Here is a 19,609-nt window from a genome sequence, read left to right as displayed (position 1 = left end):
TGCATTCTGGCATGCTCCACGTGCACCAGAGGCTATCAGACCGAAGTGCAGGCGCCGGCGTCGCTGAAGATCCTCAAGAAATCGTGATCACCTGACAAACGTGTTTACGAAATCTACCGTGGAGAAAAGCGACGTCTTTGTCGCCGATGCTTCTGAGAGACGGAGGAACGTTGGCACTGCAGTGTGTTTACATATTGCTTCAGGTAAGGACTTCAATGATTTCGCTATTGTTAAGCGTGAATGGAAAGGCGCCGCGCTCATCGTGCGAGCCTCCCGTTGTCGCGCTTGTTGCCGCTGTTTCGTAGCGATCAGCTGTAAAACATTTTGTTTTCTTTTTTTTCTGTCTACACTATATTTTAGTTTCCGAGGATAATATGAAGCTATTCGTGGAGAAAAGGGTCATCCCGATTATTTTTAAAAAATGTGGTTTTTGATTAGATTTGCCTTGTTCACGATAGTGCGCTTGCAGCGCATTTCACTGAACTGGTGCTACGATTCTTTCGTGATTGATGATGCCGCTTGCATTGCTCGGCGTTAATTTCAGCACGCAGGTGTCTCGTCTCGCGTTTATGTTATGTCGGTACGCCGACTGTCTGTGTTGCACATGTATGTATTTGCTTTCCTCTCGAGTGCGAGCGTGATAAGTGAAGCCTTCGAAAAACCTGCATGCTGCGTCGCCTATTTCCCGCTGTCGGATACCATAAACTCGTTCTCTAGCGAGGTCCTAGAAAATTTTCGCTCCCGCAGGCAGTCTGCGACCGAGAAGCTTGTTAGTATAAATAGCGTATTGTGTCGTATTCACGCGCTGCTCGGTCCGTCTGACTTGTGTCTACATTTCGACGAAGTACTTTTAACCCAGTTACAGGGTTAAAAAAGAAAAGGCGTTAAGAAAATTGCTTAAAAAGGTAGACAGGAAAGTAAACCATAAGACTGTGCTTTCCGCTGTCCTGCATCATTCGTCAGACTCAATTTTTTCTTGCTCTTGTAATGCTTGCACCAGCGAAGTGATTCAACAACTGAAGTGAAAGTGAAGTTATGGCACCTTCGGCTCCCCTACTATGCACTCTATCGAATATTTACCACTTGTGTCAAGGTACAAGCCCTGGATGTGTGTGCCTTTATTATTCGGATGCCTAAATCAGTGTGCCTAAAAAATTTGGACCGTAAGATGTGTTACATAGTATCTCACCCACTACTTTTGGGCTGGCCTGGTTTCAATTTAAGAGAGCATGGCACCGGTGGTGTAGGATGGGTGGCAAGAGAGCTCTTTTTTTTTTTTTTTGTGCCGAGTTTGGAACTTCTCTGGTTACATGATATATAACCTGTTCTCTATAGACTATAAAGTACTACAAGGAAGATATTTCAAGAGAGAAAAAAATTTCGTTTGAGGAAGAATATGCTTCTGCACATTTTCGGCGCTAATAACTCGAGCATCGTACAAGAAGAGCGACTTTCCCTTTCTTTAATGTGTTCTACCTTTTTACTAGACTGTAGAACAGCATGTGATTGTTAATTTTATTCTGCAATTTTAAATATGTTTCTGAAAATGTTACATAACTTTGGTAAAGGATTTTAGCCATTTTTTCTGTAATTTCAGTTGCCAACTCCCGTGTGAAGTTTTTCTATTTGTGTGCTGTTGGCAGAGGCTTTCTTCATTATAATTTTAAGTTTATTGAGCTTCCATGAAGCACAGTGCTTTTTCATTTACTGCTAGTATTTTTCATTGTTCTGACTGTGTTTTTAACAATGCAGCTGAAAGGTCTGCCGTCCACATGAACCTACTTCGCTGAAGCCTCCAAGGCTAAAGAGCTTCTGCAGAAAGCTACAAGAGGACCGGCGGGTGCCTGTGTGTGGAACATACGGCACAGAGGGCTACAGGAAAACAGTCGAGTCTATAACACCGAACATTCTCTTGAGTGGCTCAGTAATCAAAAGGATTGCTTCAGGGCAATTATTCCACATATTATCTTTACCAGGCAACAAGGCTTGCTTCTCTGCCATCTAATGTACCAAAATAAACTAGAACATCTTATAATTTGAGGGACAGGGTGCTCGTTACCTTCTAGAAGTTTAGAGCTTGGAGGTAGCATGGTGCTGTGTTGCATGACTAAGACATAAACTTTGATGTTTTATCAACTTATACAAATTTTACATCTGCAGTCTTTGCAAACACATATGATGCAAACTTTTGATCAGACATTTATCCATTGCTTACTCGGATCTTAAAAGTAAACCTATATGAAATCTAGCGACGAATGCTTGAATGCCAAATAAAAATTTCGTATTATTTTCATACAACAATGGCTACAGATAAACACACCAAGTTGAGATATACAAGGTAGGCATCATGTTATTCCAGTTTCCTTTGTCTAGTTGCTGGTCCCATGAACTGGTAAATTAAATCAAATTATGGAGCACTTTACTGGTATGTAGGTGACACAACTCGCCTGAACGCCATCTAAAAAAGTCGGCTTTGTATTTTGCAGTGATGATTATTGTATATTGTGTGAATATATGCTATAGCACTGCTGCATCTAGGCACCTAAATACACTAGTTTGTAAAAGTGTACTAAACACAAATCATCACAGTTCCTTCACAAAAGCTGTCGGGCATTCTTAGTTGACACTGGGAGGAGGTAAAAACTATTCTGGCACAGGATCTTCAGTAAAGTAGTTCAAAAATTGTTAGACTGCCAAACTAGCCTCCCTGGAGCTCAGTATTGTGCTCATCTATCATTCTAAATACTTCATAATATTGATATTACAGACACACTTCAAAAAGGTTTAAATTTGTAGGACATACAGTGACACTTTTTCTGTTAAACAATTTTTGGTACCTCACGTACTCCACACATTGTATCTAGTGGTCTTAAGATTGGTTTCTTAACTTAAAAATGATTTACAATGACGAGCAGGCTTCATGCGTTTTTATACAAGCCCTTCAGTTTATTACCAACCTCCAAAGATTCGCGTATTGAAGCTCTTACACTGTATTTCATTCTCGTGACCTTTCTTTGTTCTTGAATTTTCACGAGTGTTGCATGGCTGCTGTTGATAGAGAGTGGTGTTCATTTGTAACATAATACTTTCGTGAGTACAGTAATATTTTATCAGTTAATATGTACGTTATTGTTGTGCAGTAGGGATTCTGCAGGTCAGCCACTCACATACATATGCATGCCTCCAGCACCTGCCTAAGCCACTTCGTAAATTGACTTCTTCCTTTATTCCTCTATAAATGAGGATAGGGCCAATTTATGTGTTTGTTATAGCTGTTCAAAGATTAGGACAGAGCATAACAGTGTAAAGGTGTTAAGGAGAAAACTAGTCTATCGTTCCCTCGTTTGTAATAAAAACAAACCATGTATATTGTCTGAGTGTGTGTTCTCATAAGAAAACATCGCAGTTCCTGCTCACTGCAAGCTGATCCTAGCAATGCTGGAGTTGTATTAGGAAAACACTCCTGTAAAAATTGAATAATGATAAATAATACGCATGTGTCAACCGCAAGTGAAAGCTTAAAGCGTGGCTTCAGTGAATGCGGAAACACTATATTCCAGTCAAACCCTGTGCTGATTACCTTGTATATATGTGGTAAATAGTTTTGCCTTTCATGTAAGCTGCACTGTAGAGCAACTAACAATATGTACTTATGCTTTATAGTACATGGTGGCCGTATCTTATGTTCTTTATTTACTTGATACCCAATTAGAGTTCCACACAACTCCACTTGCTGCTGTTGCACACTTGGTTTCAAAAGGTGTAAACTGAAAAAGTGAGAAAGGTGAGAAAAGCAATACTTTTCAAGAGAACTCTGTGTCCGGCGCAGACACGTATTGAGGTGCAGTATTTCGCTGCTGTTTAGACAGTGATGCAGTAGTGCTTTTTTAACTCAAGCGTACAGTTTACTGAATAAAGTTTGTGACGCCTTTTTGAGTTAACTTGTTACCGAGACTGAGTGTCTTATTTAGCGCTTAGCAGGATGCAAGAGCATGTGCGGCTGGGTGTAAACATTAGAAATTCTCATCTGCAAAGAGAACTAGAAATCTGATATCAGGTGCAGGAGGAACATGTCAAATAATGCTTGTGTCTGATGATGTGCCTTTAAACTTGTATTTTGCAGTATGAAAATAGAGCACTTCAAAAGTGACAAATGGAAGTCTTGGTCATCAAGTATCTAAGAAAAACAAACAAGGGTTGATGGAGAGCCTCATTTCGGAAGCAAACATTACGACAAGACTTCTCTTCGGCCAAGGTGAAGACATGTCCTCTTGTTTGACATGTTTGCTTGCGAACTGAGGCCGAGGCAACTGCAAACTCAGTAAGTTTGCCGCAGAGCATCTTTTTGTCTCCGTTCCTTGCATTTTTCTGTAAAATGATAAATAAAGATTGAATTGAACGCTCATTGCAACCTTTACTTGTTTTTGTTTTTTTTAGCTTGAGTATGGTATCTTTCCTTTATTCGAACCTGGTTATGTAATGAGTGCTTATGCACATTTACAATACTCTCATGCACTGCACGTGTAGAAGAACATTCTCAAGAAGCTGTTGAATTAAACATTAGCAACTGCGCAGAAAGCCATTACTTTTATTAGTGTGTCACGAACACGAAAAACTGATTAGTAAATTGGCTTTCTTGTACAGCTAACGGACCTCATCCTATCAAACTCCACTTCACACCTGTCTTATGCGTCTCGGCCTTTAGAGCAGCCGCAAATCATTCCTTGCAATTAATCGCCAGGTGTCCAAGAAAGCACAGTTTATGTATATGCAGGGAAGTTTGTGTGCATCAGTTCTGTACGGCCAATCTGCATTCACTTTCACTTATTCACGGGGGTCATTTGTGCTGCAGGTGACCAGGTGATATTTGGATATATCGGTAAAATCAATCATTTGTTTTACTTATTGTTTTCTTATTGCATTGTTTACTGCAAATTTACTTCAGCATATATCACATGTATGAAATATCCTACATCTAAACTTTATTGGTGCAAGACGGATGAAAGGCACGTGTGTAGGCCCATCAAGAACTAGTGTTCAAAAGACGAGCTCATCAAAGTTTCATTTTGAGCACTGGCATAGATGAGCGGTTGATTTCAGTATATTTTTTTAGTTAATTGAACGAACCCTTGATTGTTTGACTATTATATTATTTAGGCTAATTTTGGATCTGACGTGTTATACGTGCAGTCGTTGTCAGAAGTCCTGACGCCAAATGATTTTTGTCTCAGCCACAAAAAGAGTTGCTGGCACGGGCTATCAGACAGTTCCTGACTGTAGTAATAAATTATTTCGAGGCCTTTTGAATGTTTTTTGGCTTTTAATGATGGCGTAACGGGTTCATTATGTGGCTGATCCTTTGGCTTCAGGATTTTTTACACTGCTGCTCTGATATTTGGCGAGGTGTGATACGCATGAAAATCCTTCACCAAATGAGAGCTCCTGAAGCGAGCTTTGTCGCCGGTGAATTACAGCTTTAGTTGAGAATATATTAACTTATTCGATGGTGATAAGCCGCACCGCGAAAAGTGAGCGGCCGCATAGGCAAGCGCGATCCCACAACGGACCCGATTCTCGTAGCATGCGCAGTACAAGATCGAGGGAAGTGTCACGTAAGCGCGGGGCGTTAGCGGCTACGCCTGCTTTGACGCGGCGAAGAATTAAACCGATCGTTGTAGACTACTCCCTTACAGACATTTGATGACGACGTTCTAGCAGAACGAGCTCAAAAAGCGATATGGTCAAGCTGTTACAGACTCGGAGTTGTTTATACATGCACGCGATCGAACTTTGTACTCGACACGAGAAGCCGAGCTGTGTAGTACGTATTGTTGTTCACTCGTACTTGTCCGTAGGTGTTCCGTGCCTTATGAGGGTTAGTGGAAGGCAGTTTATACCGGAAAAAAATCTACAACAAAAACTGACGAGACTATATAAATTGCCAATGGGATCATTACGTTCCGCGCGGGGATTTGAAATGCATCGATTCTCTGGCGCCGACCTCTGGAGCACGAAGTAAATACATAACACGATGTGTAATTGTGCTGGCACACGTTGGGAAACGGCTGCGAAATCGGTTTGAATTTGTTTTTGTAAGAAGTATCTGCACCAAACCCGCTTACCCGGTATTGTAGTTTTCCTGGTACTGCCGCTTTTACTTCTTTTGCAGGCCACAGAATCCTTGGTTCCAGGCTGATAAATACACACTGAAGATCTTTTTTCTTTTTTTTTTCACTTCATGACCCACTTTCTTCTCGCCCATCCTCCCCTCCCCATCCTTCACACCTACTTTCCCCTCCCAATCGTTTCTTCTTCAGACGCAAAAGCGTATTTAAACCCCTGCCAGTGATGATCGCTATGCCCAGACGAAGACAAGACCACTTGTTGAAACATTGGCTCATCTGCGAACTGAGGCGTACCCCATTTACCCATTGAGGCGTACCCCATTGTTCAGTTCTTCTTCATACTTCATACCATGCAAACCATTTTCTTCCTTTCGTTCTACAATGAATGATCAGGAAAGATTGCCCACTATGCACGAACAAACGTCTTTCGATATTTAAGCGTAGAGAATGAGGAAAACGAACGATTTGACGTAATTAGGCTTATGGGCCTTCACTGTATATGGCGCTCCAGAATGGCAGGCTATCACTGTGACAGGGATGACAGAGATGCTCGAATTTATTTTCGAGATTAAGGAGTGGTTTATTGCCATTCAAAAAGTGGCTGCAGAACCTTCCCTATAGCTCTCAAAGGGTGTGCCTTTGTTGTCACCGCAGGAGTTTTAAAGCGACGAGGACAGTCTAATACTAGCTGATCATGACATTGCCTTGTGTGATTTTATCATGTTTTGATCGGTGTTTTCTCCTGTTTTATGTCGTGTACCAAAGCCAAGCAATAAAAAAAGCAAATTCCGTGGCGTGACGAAGTGGTAAAATGCTCGGCTGGGGATTCAAGAGATGGAGGCACGATTCCCGGTTTATACAAGGCTTATTAATTAATTTTTAACTCTCGCTTTCGAAAGCGTGACACCTCTGCTGATAACCTTCTGTCGACAACGCTGAAGCATTAAAGGCTTACGCCTTAATATTCCATATCCTTCCTCTGTTCCCCAAGTGGAGCAACGCCGTGGTGGTGTAGTGGTCAGGGCACTCGACTGCTGTGCGTGGATGCTGTGGATGCGGGATTGAATCCCGACCGCAAGTGCCGTATTTCCATGGAGGCGAAAAGCAAGGCACCCAGGGGATGTGCGATGTCAACAAACGTTAAATGAGCCCAGGTTGTCCAAATTTTCGAAACCATCCTCTACGGCTTCTCTTACAGCCTGAATCGCTTTAGGCACATATAGCCCTTAAAGAAACTACATTAAACTGTTTCTCATGTTGAATTGTCTCGAGACTGAAGAACAATATTTTCGAGCTAAACTAGCATGTAACATTTGAGTGCTGTACAATGCTGGATTGCTACGTTAAACTACTTACCTCTCAGTAATTATTATGCTATTAAGTTATTAAGAATTTGTTCCTGAATTGTGTTCTCTCTTGTGGTATAACTATTTGTCCACCTAATTACTGTTGTACGCTCCTCATTCTGGTTTAACTGCTATACTTATTTTCTGATGTAGAATTTGGCGTCATATATTTATAGGCACATTTATTATTTATGGCACTATAAGTTGTGTGTATATTTTATTTTTCCCTCTCTCTTACGATCTCTCAAGAGATTGAGAGTATGAAAGAAATAAATAAACATTAATCCAAGAGAAAGTGCGTCACGGCTGACAAATACCGTGGCCTATTTCTCGGCTGTTCATCCTACATGAATATTTTAAGCACGTAAACTAAACTTTTAAGATTGCTGTTATTGTCACGATTGCTTTAGCTGCCTTAACGTCGGTATCCGACCAGCCTTTTTGAAGGAAAGCATCGCAGATATTTGACGTCCTCAAACCTTGTATAAGGCACGAAAACACAAGCTTGTTGTAGTTTGTATTTGCGCCAAGATACTTTGCTGGGCGAGATGGTATGCATCCATCGTTAATAAGAGCAGCGCTGACAGGAAAACATATTACAAGATAAAAGCAAGCTACAGGAGAAGGGCTTCTCCTGCAGCTGACGCAGATATAAACCTTGTATAAAGCACGAAAACACAAGCTTGTAGTTTGCAATTCTGCCAAGATACTTTATTGGGCGAGTTGTTCAACAATCATTTTTAATCAAAAAAAAGCGCAAACAGGAAAACATAGACAAGATAGAAGGAAGCTACATGGCAAAATCTTGTCCTGTAGCTGACGCAGATATTTTAGATGACCACACCTTGTATAAGGCACGAAAACACAAACTTGTCGTAGTTTGTATTTGCGCCAAGATGCTTTGTTCGACGAGTTGGTAAGCAATCATCGTTAATAAGAACAGCACTAACAACAAACTTAGCACAAAATAAAAGCAAGCTACAGGACAAGCGCTCGCCCTGAATATTCCTTTTATCTGGTCATATGTTTGTCTGTTTGCGTTGTTTTTATTAACAACGGTTATATTGGTGCATTCTAGAGTCGATGAGGTTGCCGCTGTCTCCGCGCTCACTGTTCTCTGTACCAAATTTAGCGGGTTACCTGGTTAATTCGAATACAAATATTGAATTCAGGAGGCTTATCGCATGCGTGTACGTTTACATTGTGTCACACGTACGTCGCTGCTGACGCCATAACAAGCACAAAGACAAGTAACGTTAAATAGCCACATAAAGAAAAGAGGGGGGGGGGGGTTAAGGCCAGTGATAGACGCGCTCAATATGTAGAACAAGTGCTTTTGAGCAATCTCCCTAAATATATTTCTTTGGAACGAAGCCAATAGTTTATTATTTATTATAAAAAAAAAGCAGCTTTTTTTTTTAATTTTGCTGGCAGAGTTGGTGACGCGGGATGGGGACATTTGGAAGATTTCCTGATGCCGTTGACGTCGCCGGTGTCAGGCTGCCGTCCGCTGCAGCCACGATGGCCGGCACGTCACGGACACGTTTTCGGTAGGTGCGAAGGTCATCTATTTGGGCCCTGAGTCAACCCCTGAGGCGTGAGCGAGGGAAGTGATGCCTTCGCGAACATGGCGCAGGCAGTCAAACTGCGGAAAGATGAATTATTCGGAAACATATCGTTGCCTTCCACTAATAGCTGTCGCGAATTTGCTATCCGTCAGTTGGGCAAGAACGAGGCACACCGCGTACTCTTGCTGCTCATTGCCGCCCCCTTGGAACCGCTGTCGATATAACTCTCGCAAATTGCTTCGCTATGATGGGCTGTCAAATATTAAATAGCTGAAGGGGCTTCATTTTAGTCTGAACGTTCTTTGACGACGAACGACGGTGCGTGTATAAATGCTAGCGGCCATTGTGCTGCTGAGGAACCGCGTTGCGCACCGCTTTGAGCGCCGCTTTTGTGTGTGCGACTCTGGTGATTGTCACAAATTCACAACTTTTGCCGAGTGAAAACGGTCATCGACTACGTTGCGGCTATAGTGAACCGAAATCGACGATTGCTTACATCGAAGCAGGCGCGTGCAATCGCTGCAAAACACCTGTGTGGCCTGCTCCATTCAGTGATGCTGCCAGCGGCGGTAAGGATTGTCGACAGTAATTCTAGAGAGGAAATTAGGCCGATTCATTAAGGTTGCCGAACGAACGTCCTATCACGCTTATTCTATTATATAATGGGCTTCCCTGTAATGCGATGACGAAAAAGGCAACTTTGTTTCAACGGTGAGGCCGTTGATCCGTTCCGAATGCCGTCCACTAAAACCGATTAGGCCTAGCGACGAATTCTGGCAGGAAAGGAGCAGCCGCAGCGCCAGGCGCGCCCGCGGGAGGCACCGTTGCCTAATGCTCCGTGCTTGGGTTGGCATATGCCGCTGTTGCGCGAGTATAGCAGGCAGTTATTCAGATAAAATTTCTCTTTTCTGATACGAAAGTTTCCTGCATGTCAAACAGAGCAGCGCTTTGCTGCTGTGGCGCTCCATGGACTATAGCTACGACGACAGAAGACAACGACGTCATCCTGCCCTATGGTCAGACGACCATCAGCGCGCCGTCTGCGGTAGCCTTCACAAGTTTTAGTGAATGGAAATGGCAATCAAGTAAAACTCTAGCTAGAGTGAGTTGTAATCGACAATTACTTACTTCGCAGCTAGGATGCGTAAGCAAACGTAAGCGGTACCTGTGTGCACGTCTGGATAAATCAGCCTATATTCAGTTATTTCATTACCGCTGCTGCCCCTTTTTATCGGTTGCTCCATAGCTGTTCGTGTTGTTTTGCTTATCCGGTGCTTCAATTTGGGTCCATGCCAGAAAAAAAGCCGGACTAGGCGAACAGAGGAAGAGAGCGGAGCGAGCGTTCTCCCTGGAAGGGACCAAACCAAATGCTCGCTGACGGGTTTTCGGACGGATCATAGCGCCGGCCTGTAATATTTATCTCTTTTGTTGTTTTTGCCTTCGTTGCAGGGCGCTCCGGCATGTGAGTTGAGAGTAAGATTTCAGGACTCAGTTTGAATCGCCACATAAGTTCGTTATGTTCAAGCTGGATCAAAAGTTATTGCGCGAAGGCGATGGATCCTGCAATATCTATCAGCGTTTCGATTTTTTTTTCTTAGCTTCTGTGACCCCCCCCCCCCATTTGGCGGGCCTTTAAGAGAGCAGAGGTCAAAGTAACCATCAACCAGTCCGTTCCTGGCTATATCACCAGGCAAAGGCAACTTGCCATAGACAGGTTAGTCAGACCCTGCCGGGGTGGCGCAGTGGTTACGGCGCTCAACTACTGTTCCCAAGGACGCCGGATCGAATCCCAGCCTCGGCGGCCGCTTTTCAATAGAGGCGAAAAGCAAGGTGCCCGTGTGCTGTGCGATGTCAGCGCACGTTAAAGAACCCCAGGTGGTCGACATTTCCGGAGTCCTCGACAACCGCTTTCTATGTTCAAGGTGCCAGGAGGGACGTAGATATATATCTCTGCTTTACCTGAGCCGTGTGAAAGGGCTGCATAAGCCACTGTCACCGTCTCTAAATTTAGGATTCAAGGCTCTTGCAAGCTTGCATTCTCACCTCAGCCTCCCATTTGAATGGCGAGGCTCGAGTTGGCAGGGCTTGTCAATTTGGGCATGTCACGTGGTCTCGAGACGTCCCTAAAACCGCCTATCAACATTTGCCGGGCGATGGCACCTGCCAACTACCACCTTCTAGAGACATCCTAAAAAGTCTAATGTTTACGCTTCAGAGATACCTCCTCTTTTTCTGATCTAGTCCGTGAATTGGAGCTTTTGCACCAGAGAAGCGGGCTTCCAAATTGCGGCAGACTTAGACCTCAAAATTTTGAAGCCCTCTGCATAGAAATCAGCTCCCAATTTCCATCCGCATAGCACCTATCGAGTTGTTCTGAGAGTTATCACGAAACATGCCCACTCTCAACAGAGATGGTGAGATGAGCGCGTGCGACTATGTTGAGGTCGGCGACCTTCAGCGCGCTGCTACTTGGAGCTCTGCTTGGAAACTGAGCCCTTGCCCCTAGGGAACCGGAGCTTTGCTTCCTTTGAATATAAACACATCCATCCCTTTGTAAAGAAAGCGGAAGCTCTTTCTTTCCGCTTCCTCCCTAAGTAGTTGAGCTCCCGAGGGCTTCCGGCTCAGCGTCGCGGCAGCGAGTGTCGTCGACACCGCACGTGCCGTACGTGTAGCCATTTCTCCGGAGAGACGCGGCCCAATGGCCGCCAGCTTCTGGTGGCAGGGCGGACACCTAACGTAAACAAAAGTGTCGCTCCTCTTAGTCACCTCTGTATCCGAAAAAACAGTAAAACGGCGTGCTTTTTTTTTTCTCAGACATATTTAAGTGTATATGGGGTGAGAAAAACAAAGTTCGGATTTTGTTGCAGGAAACGTTTTGGGAGCCTGGCGGTCTTTAGTCTGAAAACAGTGGACCGTGTACTATATCGGCATCAACAGTCGCTGCTTAGCACGATATCGCAAATAAGCGGCAATTTTTCGGGAGGGAGTACTAACAAGAAGTTTGGGCTCTCGTTTCAGGTGAGAAGATTAATTTTGCCGCTTAGTACAAAGGCAATACATGTGCGATATTTCACCTTTGTGTTGAAGGCAAGGCCTTTTAGTCTCTTTATATGCAAGGCATAAAATGAGAACAGAGAGGAACAGTCAAATTCGGTATCGGGATGGAGTGTTGTCTTAGCGGTCTCGCATTCCACTGCAGTGCTACTGTAAAACACAATTACATCATCAGAAAACAAAAATTCAGAATTTTGCGATATTGATTACGGCTGAGTAAGAACTGCTTGTTTCCGTGAGAGGTGTGAATAAGGATTTCAGCGGCATCAGAGCCCCAGCATAAATTTGATGCCTCTTATATTTGTCATTTATATAATTTTAAATTCGGATAGCATGGCAGTGGACAATGTAAACGTTTTGTTTTTGATTCTCTCTCCAAAAACAGATATAGCAGCTTTCATACGTTTTAGCCGCGTCATTCAGTTTTCATGACCCACACACTCGTCAGCTCTCTACCTTCCTTATTGTATCGTGTGAATTTGTTAAGCAAGTAAATTGGAATGGCAAACGTATTTTTAAATGAAGCGCATTGTGATTATATTACAACACAGGTTAAAACGTGCTTTGAAATTAAAGGTGTTATTCATATCCTTCCTAATTTGTTTCTTCTTTAAAGCTATGAGATTTTAAATGATTCTAATGCTATAATTAACACTAAACATCATGGATATATATTGTACATGCTCACAGAAAGTTCAATGTATACATTTATAAGACATTTAAAATCTTCAGGCTTATTAGCGCGAGAAGGGTCACAGAAAGGCTTGTGTAATCACCGTTGAAAGTTGAGCTAGTTGGTCAGACGACATGTGTATTGTGTGCCTCTCCTGTGTTTCGTCGGCTACTCTGCTGCGTGGTGCATCTTGTATAATCAGCCAGGCTATCCCTCTTTTTTATGTGTATAAGAGGCCAGAACTACAGTTTCGACAGTGACGAAAATTTATTTAACGACGATGGAGGAAACAAAGGCAGTCACTAGAGAAGTAATGTTACCTAAGGTTCAGCGTTAATAAGAACAGTTGCATTATACTCAGGGCAAAAAAAAAAAGCAAACGATACAGAAGTTACAAAAGACATACACATGTATAACATCGATGTACGGATATTTTGCTATTTTCTGCTTTTCGTCTTCGGTTGAGTTGCTTTTTCTCGCCATGCGGGAGCCTGATCACCTACAGCTCGCCCAGTTCACTGTTCTTCAAAAGGATAAAACTCAGTGGCCCAAAGAAATGTAGTAATATTTTCAGGACGTAAGACCTCCAGCTTTCGTGACCATTACATAGTATCGCAAAACAATAGGTAGAGATACTTAAAACGGCTTAAATGTGACCATTCGTAAGCATTACTCTTTGTGGTTGCAAGTCAGCTGCAAATCCATCAGAGCAGGATGACTAGACAACCGATATTCGCTCTAGACCGGTGATATTTGAGCATTCTCGCTGCCAAGCGACTAGAGGCGCCGAGCGCGTGAGGCCTAGCACTGAGACATAGCATAAACACGAGACAGTTTTGTTTGATTGAACCGTATGCTGCTCTTTGCTCCATGTGCTCCTGTATGCCACCGCACAGACTTTCTGGAGTAGACGTATTTTCGAGGTTTGCTACGTGGAGCGTTGCTTGTATAGGGTTCACTGTCCGCAGCACATGCACTCACACACAGTGAGACTGCCCGAGTATGAATGCCGAGACCCCCCCCCCCCCCCCCCCTTTTAATCTGGCACATGCCTTCACGTGACCGACAGCGCGATGCTTTGTACTCGTTTTGCTTCTCAGAAGGCACACTCCCCACTCACCATTCTGCTCAGATGGCACCCAGCCGCTTCTCCTATCCTTGGACGGCACCCGTCGTGCCAGGTTATGTGGATGGGCTGAGGTGATCAAGACATTCAATTGATGACGCATACGTTACCAGTTGAGGTACCTATCGCAAACTAGCTTCGAACTTAAATAGAAGATGCGCAACATATGCGACGCGACAGATTATGGCAGCACCCGCAACACTGACAGAAAAAAGACTGCCCAGGAATTTTGAAACGAATGAAGGGAAACCTAATGCGGCACCAAGGTTCGTTGTGTTGACACCCCTCGCCGCCATTTTCAAGCTTTCCGCTATGTGCTCACACAAAACAACAACGTCCGATAGATTTTCGCGTATCGAGGCTAGTAATGCTTTTACATTACCTGCAGAACAAGAGCCCGTGCATTTATTATTCTGCAATCTGAATTCATAGCTGCTGAGCCCAATGTATACTTACATTCTTTATTCTTTGCCTGAAATCGGTAGACAACGTTTTAGAAACCAGTTCATGTAATTCTGAACTCAAAATATTCATTCGGCAAAGAAATCGATTATGCATAATCTAAGGTACGTCAAAATCATAAAATACGAGCAGCTCCTGAGGCTCTATCATCGTAAAAGCTACGAAATTGAAACATTTAAGGATATGCAGGCAAGGTCCGCTTATGATGAAAGCATGCTTCGTTTAAGGTTATCTTTTTGTTGAGCCTCTCAATTGCGCAAGAAAAATGAAAGCACTCCACGGCATATAACCAAAGTCATCTCTGCCTAGAACGGGATATGCAAAGCATAACTTTTCCTAAGGTAATTAGGCACAACAGTGCTGATTCATTAATAATCTGCTATACTTCTGTAGGCAGAAAGGTAGGAAAATTGAGACACATTACGGTCTGGCGACTGCAATGCATGATTGCGAAACTACAAGCCCGACACCGATAGAGTGGATGGGAGCCAAGAGACACGGGTTGCGTACTCAGGCATAATTTGCGTGATTAGAGCGGCTTAATCTAGTGAGCTCCAGTTTCATTACTGGTGTAAGACTGGAGAAGGCATGTTATTGTTATGAAATCGGGGGGGATGTTTTAGCCGCATACCCAACAGGCAGACATAAGAGCCCATCAATATAAGTTTAAATACAAGTGTTTGCTAAAGCACTAATACTATGTTAGCGCGGTCACACCAAAGTGCGAGTAGTATTGCTTTCGCAATAAAATTTATATGACAGTTCTTTCAAGCGTAAGTCACAACGAGCCTTGTCCGATGGTTATAATTTAAATTCATATTTTAATCATTTGGCAATGGCAGGAGAGAGAGAGAGAGAAGAAACATTTATTATATGTGATAGTTAGCAGGAGATAGATTGTCGCTGCTCCTAATCCAGGGCTCCAGAGCTCGTATGGTTTCTTAGAGAACAAAAAGTCCTCAGCGTAAAGGAAAAAAAAAAAAAAAAAAAAACGTCCAAAGCATGCAGCAGCTGTGGCACTGAGTAACATGGTCCCCACGCTTAGCACTCTAAGCGTGGCCTGTGCTGCCATTGACAGACGGCACAGGCCACTGGGGCCCTGGACTGAGGGCCCCACCAACGCCGGGAGAATTCCCTTTGTGTAAATAAAGTTTTTCATTCATTCATTCATTCATTCATTCATTCATTCATTCATTTCGACGAAAGCGTTCTACCTCTACGGAAGCGTAGCCAGGCAATATTGCTTTCGCAATTCTCCAGGCTTAACCACATTGAGCCACAGCCACCTTTTTTGATACACAAGTTCTAGATGTTTGCAAATCGTCATGTGTATTTACAAACCATGAAACCTGGGGGCAAGAAATTTTCGACGTAAGTCTATTATAAGTGGTGGCTTATACAATTGGTTCAGCTGAAAAGCCGTTGGCGTCGTAGTAGTAGCGATCAAGTGGTACACAAAGTTGTCACGTGTCGAAAATAATGGAAAGGAGGTTGAAAAAATCGCGTAAACATAATTTGCCGTTGAAGCGATCGATGATTCATTAGCGTGTGATAGGTGATACTCAGCTAAAGGAATTATTGTATGTGAATAATTAAAATCAAAAATAAAAAAATTAGAAAAGGGTGTTCAGTGGTCTCAAAACCCTCAGAATTATATGCAGTTGTTTATGCTACTTTAAAATTGAAACAAAAAGAGAAAAATTCAAAACACTGGGCTTCAAAGGTGTTAAAATACCCAAAATGAAAAGCCAAAGTTTAAGAATGGTAATAGGGAAAATTATAATGAGTACTTGATCAAATAGTAACTGAATAAAATTAAGAAAAGTGGGTTTCAACTATATGTGAATGCTCGGAACAAACAGCCAATGCTTGGAGATTCTATGACCTATCCAGTAGCCGAAGCTTCCAGGACAATATAGAGATTAGTAGAGAAGAGCCATCAGACATACCATCAGTAACGACGATTTCAAGAAAGTTTTAGAAGATACGAAAAGAAGGAAATCAGCTAGGGAAGGTCAGATAGCTACAGATATGTTGAAAGGCGGGCGGGGGCGGTAGTATGCTAATATTATTCTATAGAAACTGGTCACCCTGTAAACGCAATGCCTAGTGACATTGACGTTACCGTAATCACGGAAGAACGTTAACATGATTTTATTTCATAAGAAGCGGGACGCAAATGGCTTGTAGAACTGCAGACCAATCAGCCTACTATCCGCTATGTAAATGTATTTACCAAGGTAATCGCTAATAGAATGAGGGCAGCCTTAGACTTCAATCGACCAAATGATCAAACAGGTTTTTTAAAAGGGTACTCCACTATCGATCATATCCATACTATCATCCAGGTGACACAAAAACAATCGAATATAACCACCCTATATACACAGAATTTATTGATTGCGAAAATTTGGCATTGGCTTAGCCCGGCTATATGGCAGGATATACGTAGCGAGAGGTACGTTTCCCTGTCTGAGCTTGTTGTGGTCACTGTATGCTTAGCTATGAGAGACAGCGGGTATATCTTCTCTTACATATACCCCAGCTAGACGTTCTTTTGTGCGTCCTTATCAAATGTTGTCATACAGCGAATATTTCGCCCCCGCCTTTTACACGCAATGCAGTGAATGCAACGCGCGGTTCGGGTGATAGAGCGGCGAGCCGCGAGGTGGCAACGAAGCGCGCAGCGCGCCTTTCGGGTCTCCCTGATTAGTATGGCACATGCGCAAAACTGCTCATCCGCGTGACGTCAAGTGCGGCTCTGACAGTGGAGCAGGCGCATGGCCGCGGTGATAGAAAAGCGCACGTCGCACCTGCTTCTCTTCGCCGGTTGCCATGGTAACGGCGCATGGGCACAATTTGCCTCTCTTGGCCACCGCGAAATGCTCGGCTGTTAGCCCAGTGTAGCACAGCTCTAAAATGATTTAAATCGGTCGAAACAGCGGCAGTCATGCAGTCATTGCGAAATCAGGGTGTAGATGAGCCGTATGTGAAAGTACTTTAAGATATCTATAGTGGCATCACAGCAACCATTCAGTTCAGTTCAGGCGTTCAGTCGTGTCCGACTCTTCGTGACCCTATGGACCATGTCACGCCACGCTTTCCGGTCTCTCACTATCTTCTTAACATCACATAGCTTCATCTGCATTGCCTCGAGAATGCCATCTAACCATCGCGTTCGCTGCCTACCCCTTCTCCGGCGACCCTCAACCTTTCCCAACATCAAATCTTTCTCCAGCGACTCCTCTCTTCTCATCAGATGACCAAAGTAGCTGAGCTTTAACTTTAGAATTTGACCCTCCAATGAGCAGTCAGGGTTTATGGTCGACAATATCGACTGATTTGACCTTCTGGCAGTCCAAAGAACTCTTAGGAGTCTTCGCCAGCACCACAATTCAAACGCGTCAATTCTTCGGCGGCCAACCTTTTTCACAGTCCAACTCTCGCATCCATACATCACAACTGGAAAGATCATAGCACGGGTTATACGGATCTTGGTTGGTAGACTATTGTCTCTGCTCTTTACTAGGCGGTCAAGGCTAACCATTGCTTTCTTTCCCAGAAGCAGGCGTCTCCTAATTTCATGGCTGCAGTCTCCTTCCGAGGTAATCTTGGCGCCCAAGAACAGAAAATCTGTCACAGCTTCCACTTCTTGTCCATTGATGCTCCAGGACTTGATAGGGCAAGACGCCACGATCTTCGTCTTTTTAATGTTCAGTTTAAGCCCAAACTTCTCACTCTCTTCTTGTACGCGCATCAGAAGTCTCTTGAGTTCCACTTCACTTTCTGCCATTAAAGTGGTATCATCCGCATATCTAAGGTTGTTGATACGTTTTCCAGCAATCTTCACTCCAGCTGAAGACTCGTCCAGACCGGCCTTCCTCATGATGCACTCTGCATATAGGTTAAATAGGCAGGGCGACAGTATGCAGCCTTGCCTCACCCCTTTCTCAATCGGAAACCAATCAGTAAGGCCATGCCCAGTTCTGACTGTGGCCTCTTGTCCTTCATACATGTTCCTGAGGAGACAGATGAGGTGAATTGGAACTCCCATCTCTTGGAGAGCTTGCCACAATCTGCTGTGATCTACGCAGTCAAACGCTTTCGCATAATCAATAAAGCAGAAGTAAATGGGTTTCTGGAACTCTCTTGCTTTTTCCATAATCCAGCGAAGGTTGGCAATTTGGTCTCTAGTTCCTCTGCCCTTGCGAAACCCAGCTTGCACGTCCGGAAGCTCCCGATCCACATACTGCTGCAGCCTACCTTGCAGGATTTTTAACATCACCTTGCTAGCATGCGAAATAAGCGCGATCGTGCGGTAGTTGGAACAATGTTTGGCACAGCAACCATAGGTCTGCGTTAATAAAGTAACAAAATTCCCATAAAGAATTGTATTGAGCAAGGAGACACGTTCTCTCTAGTACTATGCACAGCTTGCTAAGAGGGAGTAGGCAGCCTTGGAATGGGAGCAGTTAAAGATAAGGGTTGATGGAAAACACATCAGTAATCTGGAATTCGTCGATGATACTGACTTGTTAAGTAACTGAGGGGATGAACTGCAAAGAATGATGACCTGTACATTAAATGTAGAAAGGAAGGCCTGAAAATCAATATGCAGAAGACTAAGGTAATGTTCAACATCCTCTGGAAGCAGCAGCAGTTCACAATAGGTAGTGAAGCACCGGAAGGGGTAGGCGAATATGAATACTTAAGACAGGTGGTAACCGCAGATCCGGACCGTGAACTGGAAGTAACTAGGAGATTAAGATAGGAATGAAGTCCGTTTGGTAAGTATTCGCGGTTTTTGACTAGCAGTTTACCGGTATCGATCAAGAGGAAGGCATATAACTGTTGCATCTTGCATGTAATCCTGTGATGCTGAAACGTGGAGGCTAACGAAAAGGGTTCTACTTTATGAGGACAACACACAGAGATATGAAACGGAAAATGATAGGTGTAACGTTAAGAGACAGGAAGCGTGGTGAGTGGGCGAAAACAGTTACTCGAATTAATGACATTCTAGTTGAAATAAACACTGAGTAAATGGACATGAGTAACGCATGCAATGCCAAGAGAGGATGGACGATGGCTGCTATGGGTAACAGATTGGATTGTAAGGGAAGGAAAGCGTAGCAGTCTGAGGCAGAGAATTGGGTGGCGGATGAGGTTAACAAGACCGCAGAGGCCAAGCGGATTCATTTAGTAGAAGACCGGGCAGATAGCACTTGATCGCACTTCAGTGGGTATTGTCCGAC

The sequence above is a fragment of the Amblyomma maculatum genome, chromosome 1 (genome assembly GCF_055883805.1).
Source record: "Amblyomma maculatum isolate TAMU_Amacu chromosome 1, ASM5588380v1, whole genome shotgun sequence".
In the NCBI taxonomy this organism is placed as follows: Eukaryota; Metazoa; Arthropoda; class Arachnida; order Ixodida; family Ixodidae; genus Amblyomma; species Amblyomma maculatum.
This window is presented reverse-complemented; position numbering follows the sequence as displayed.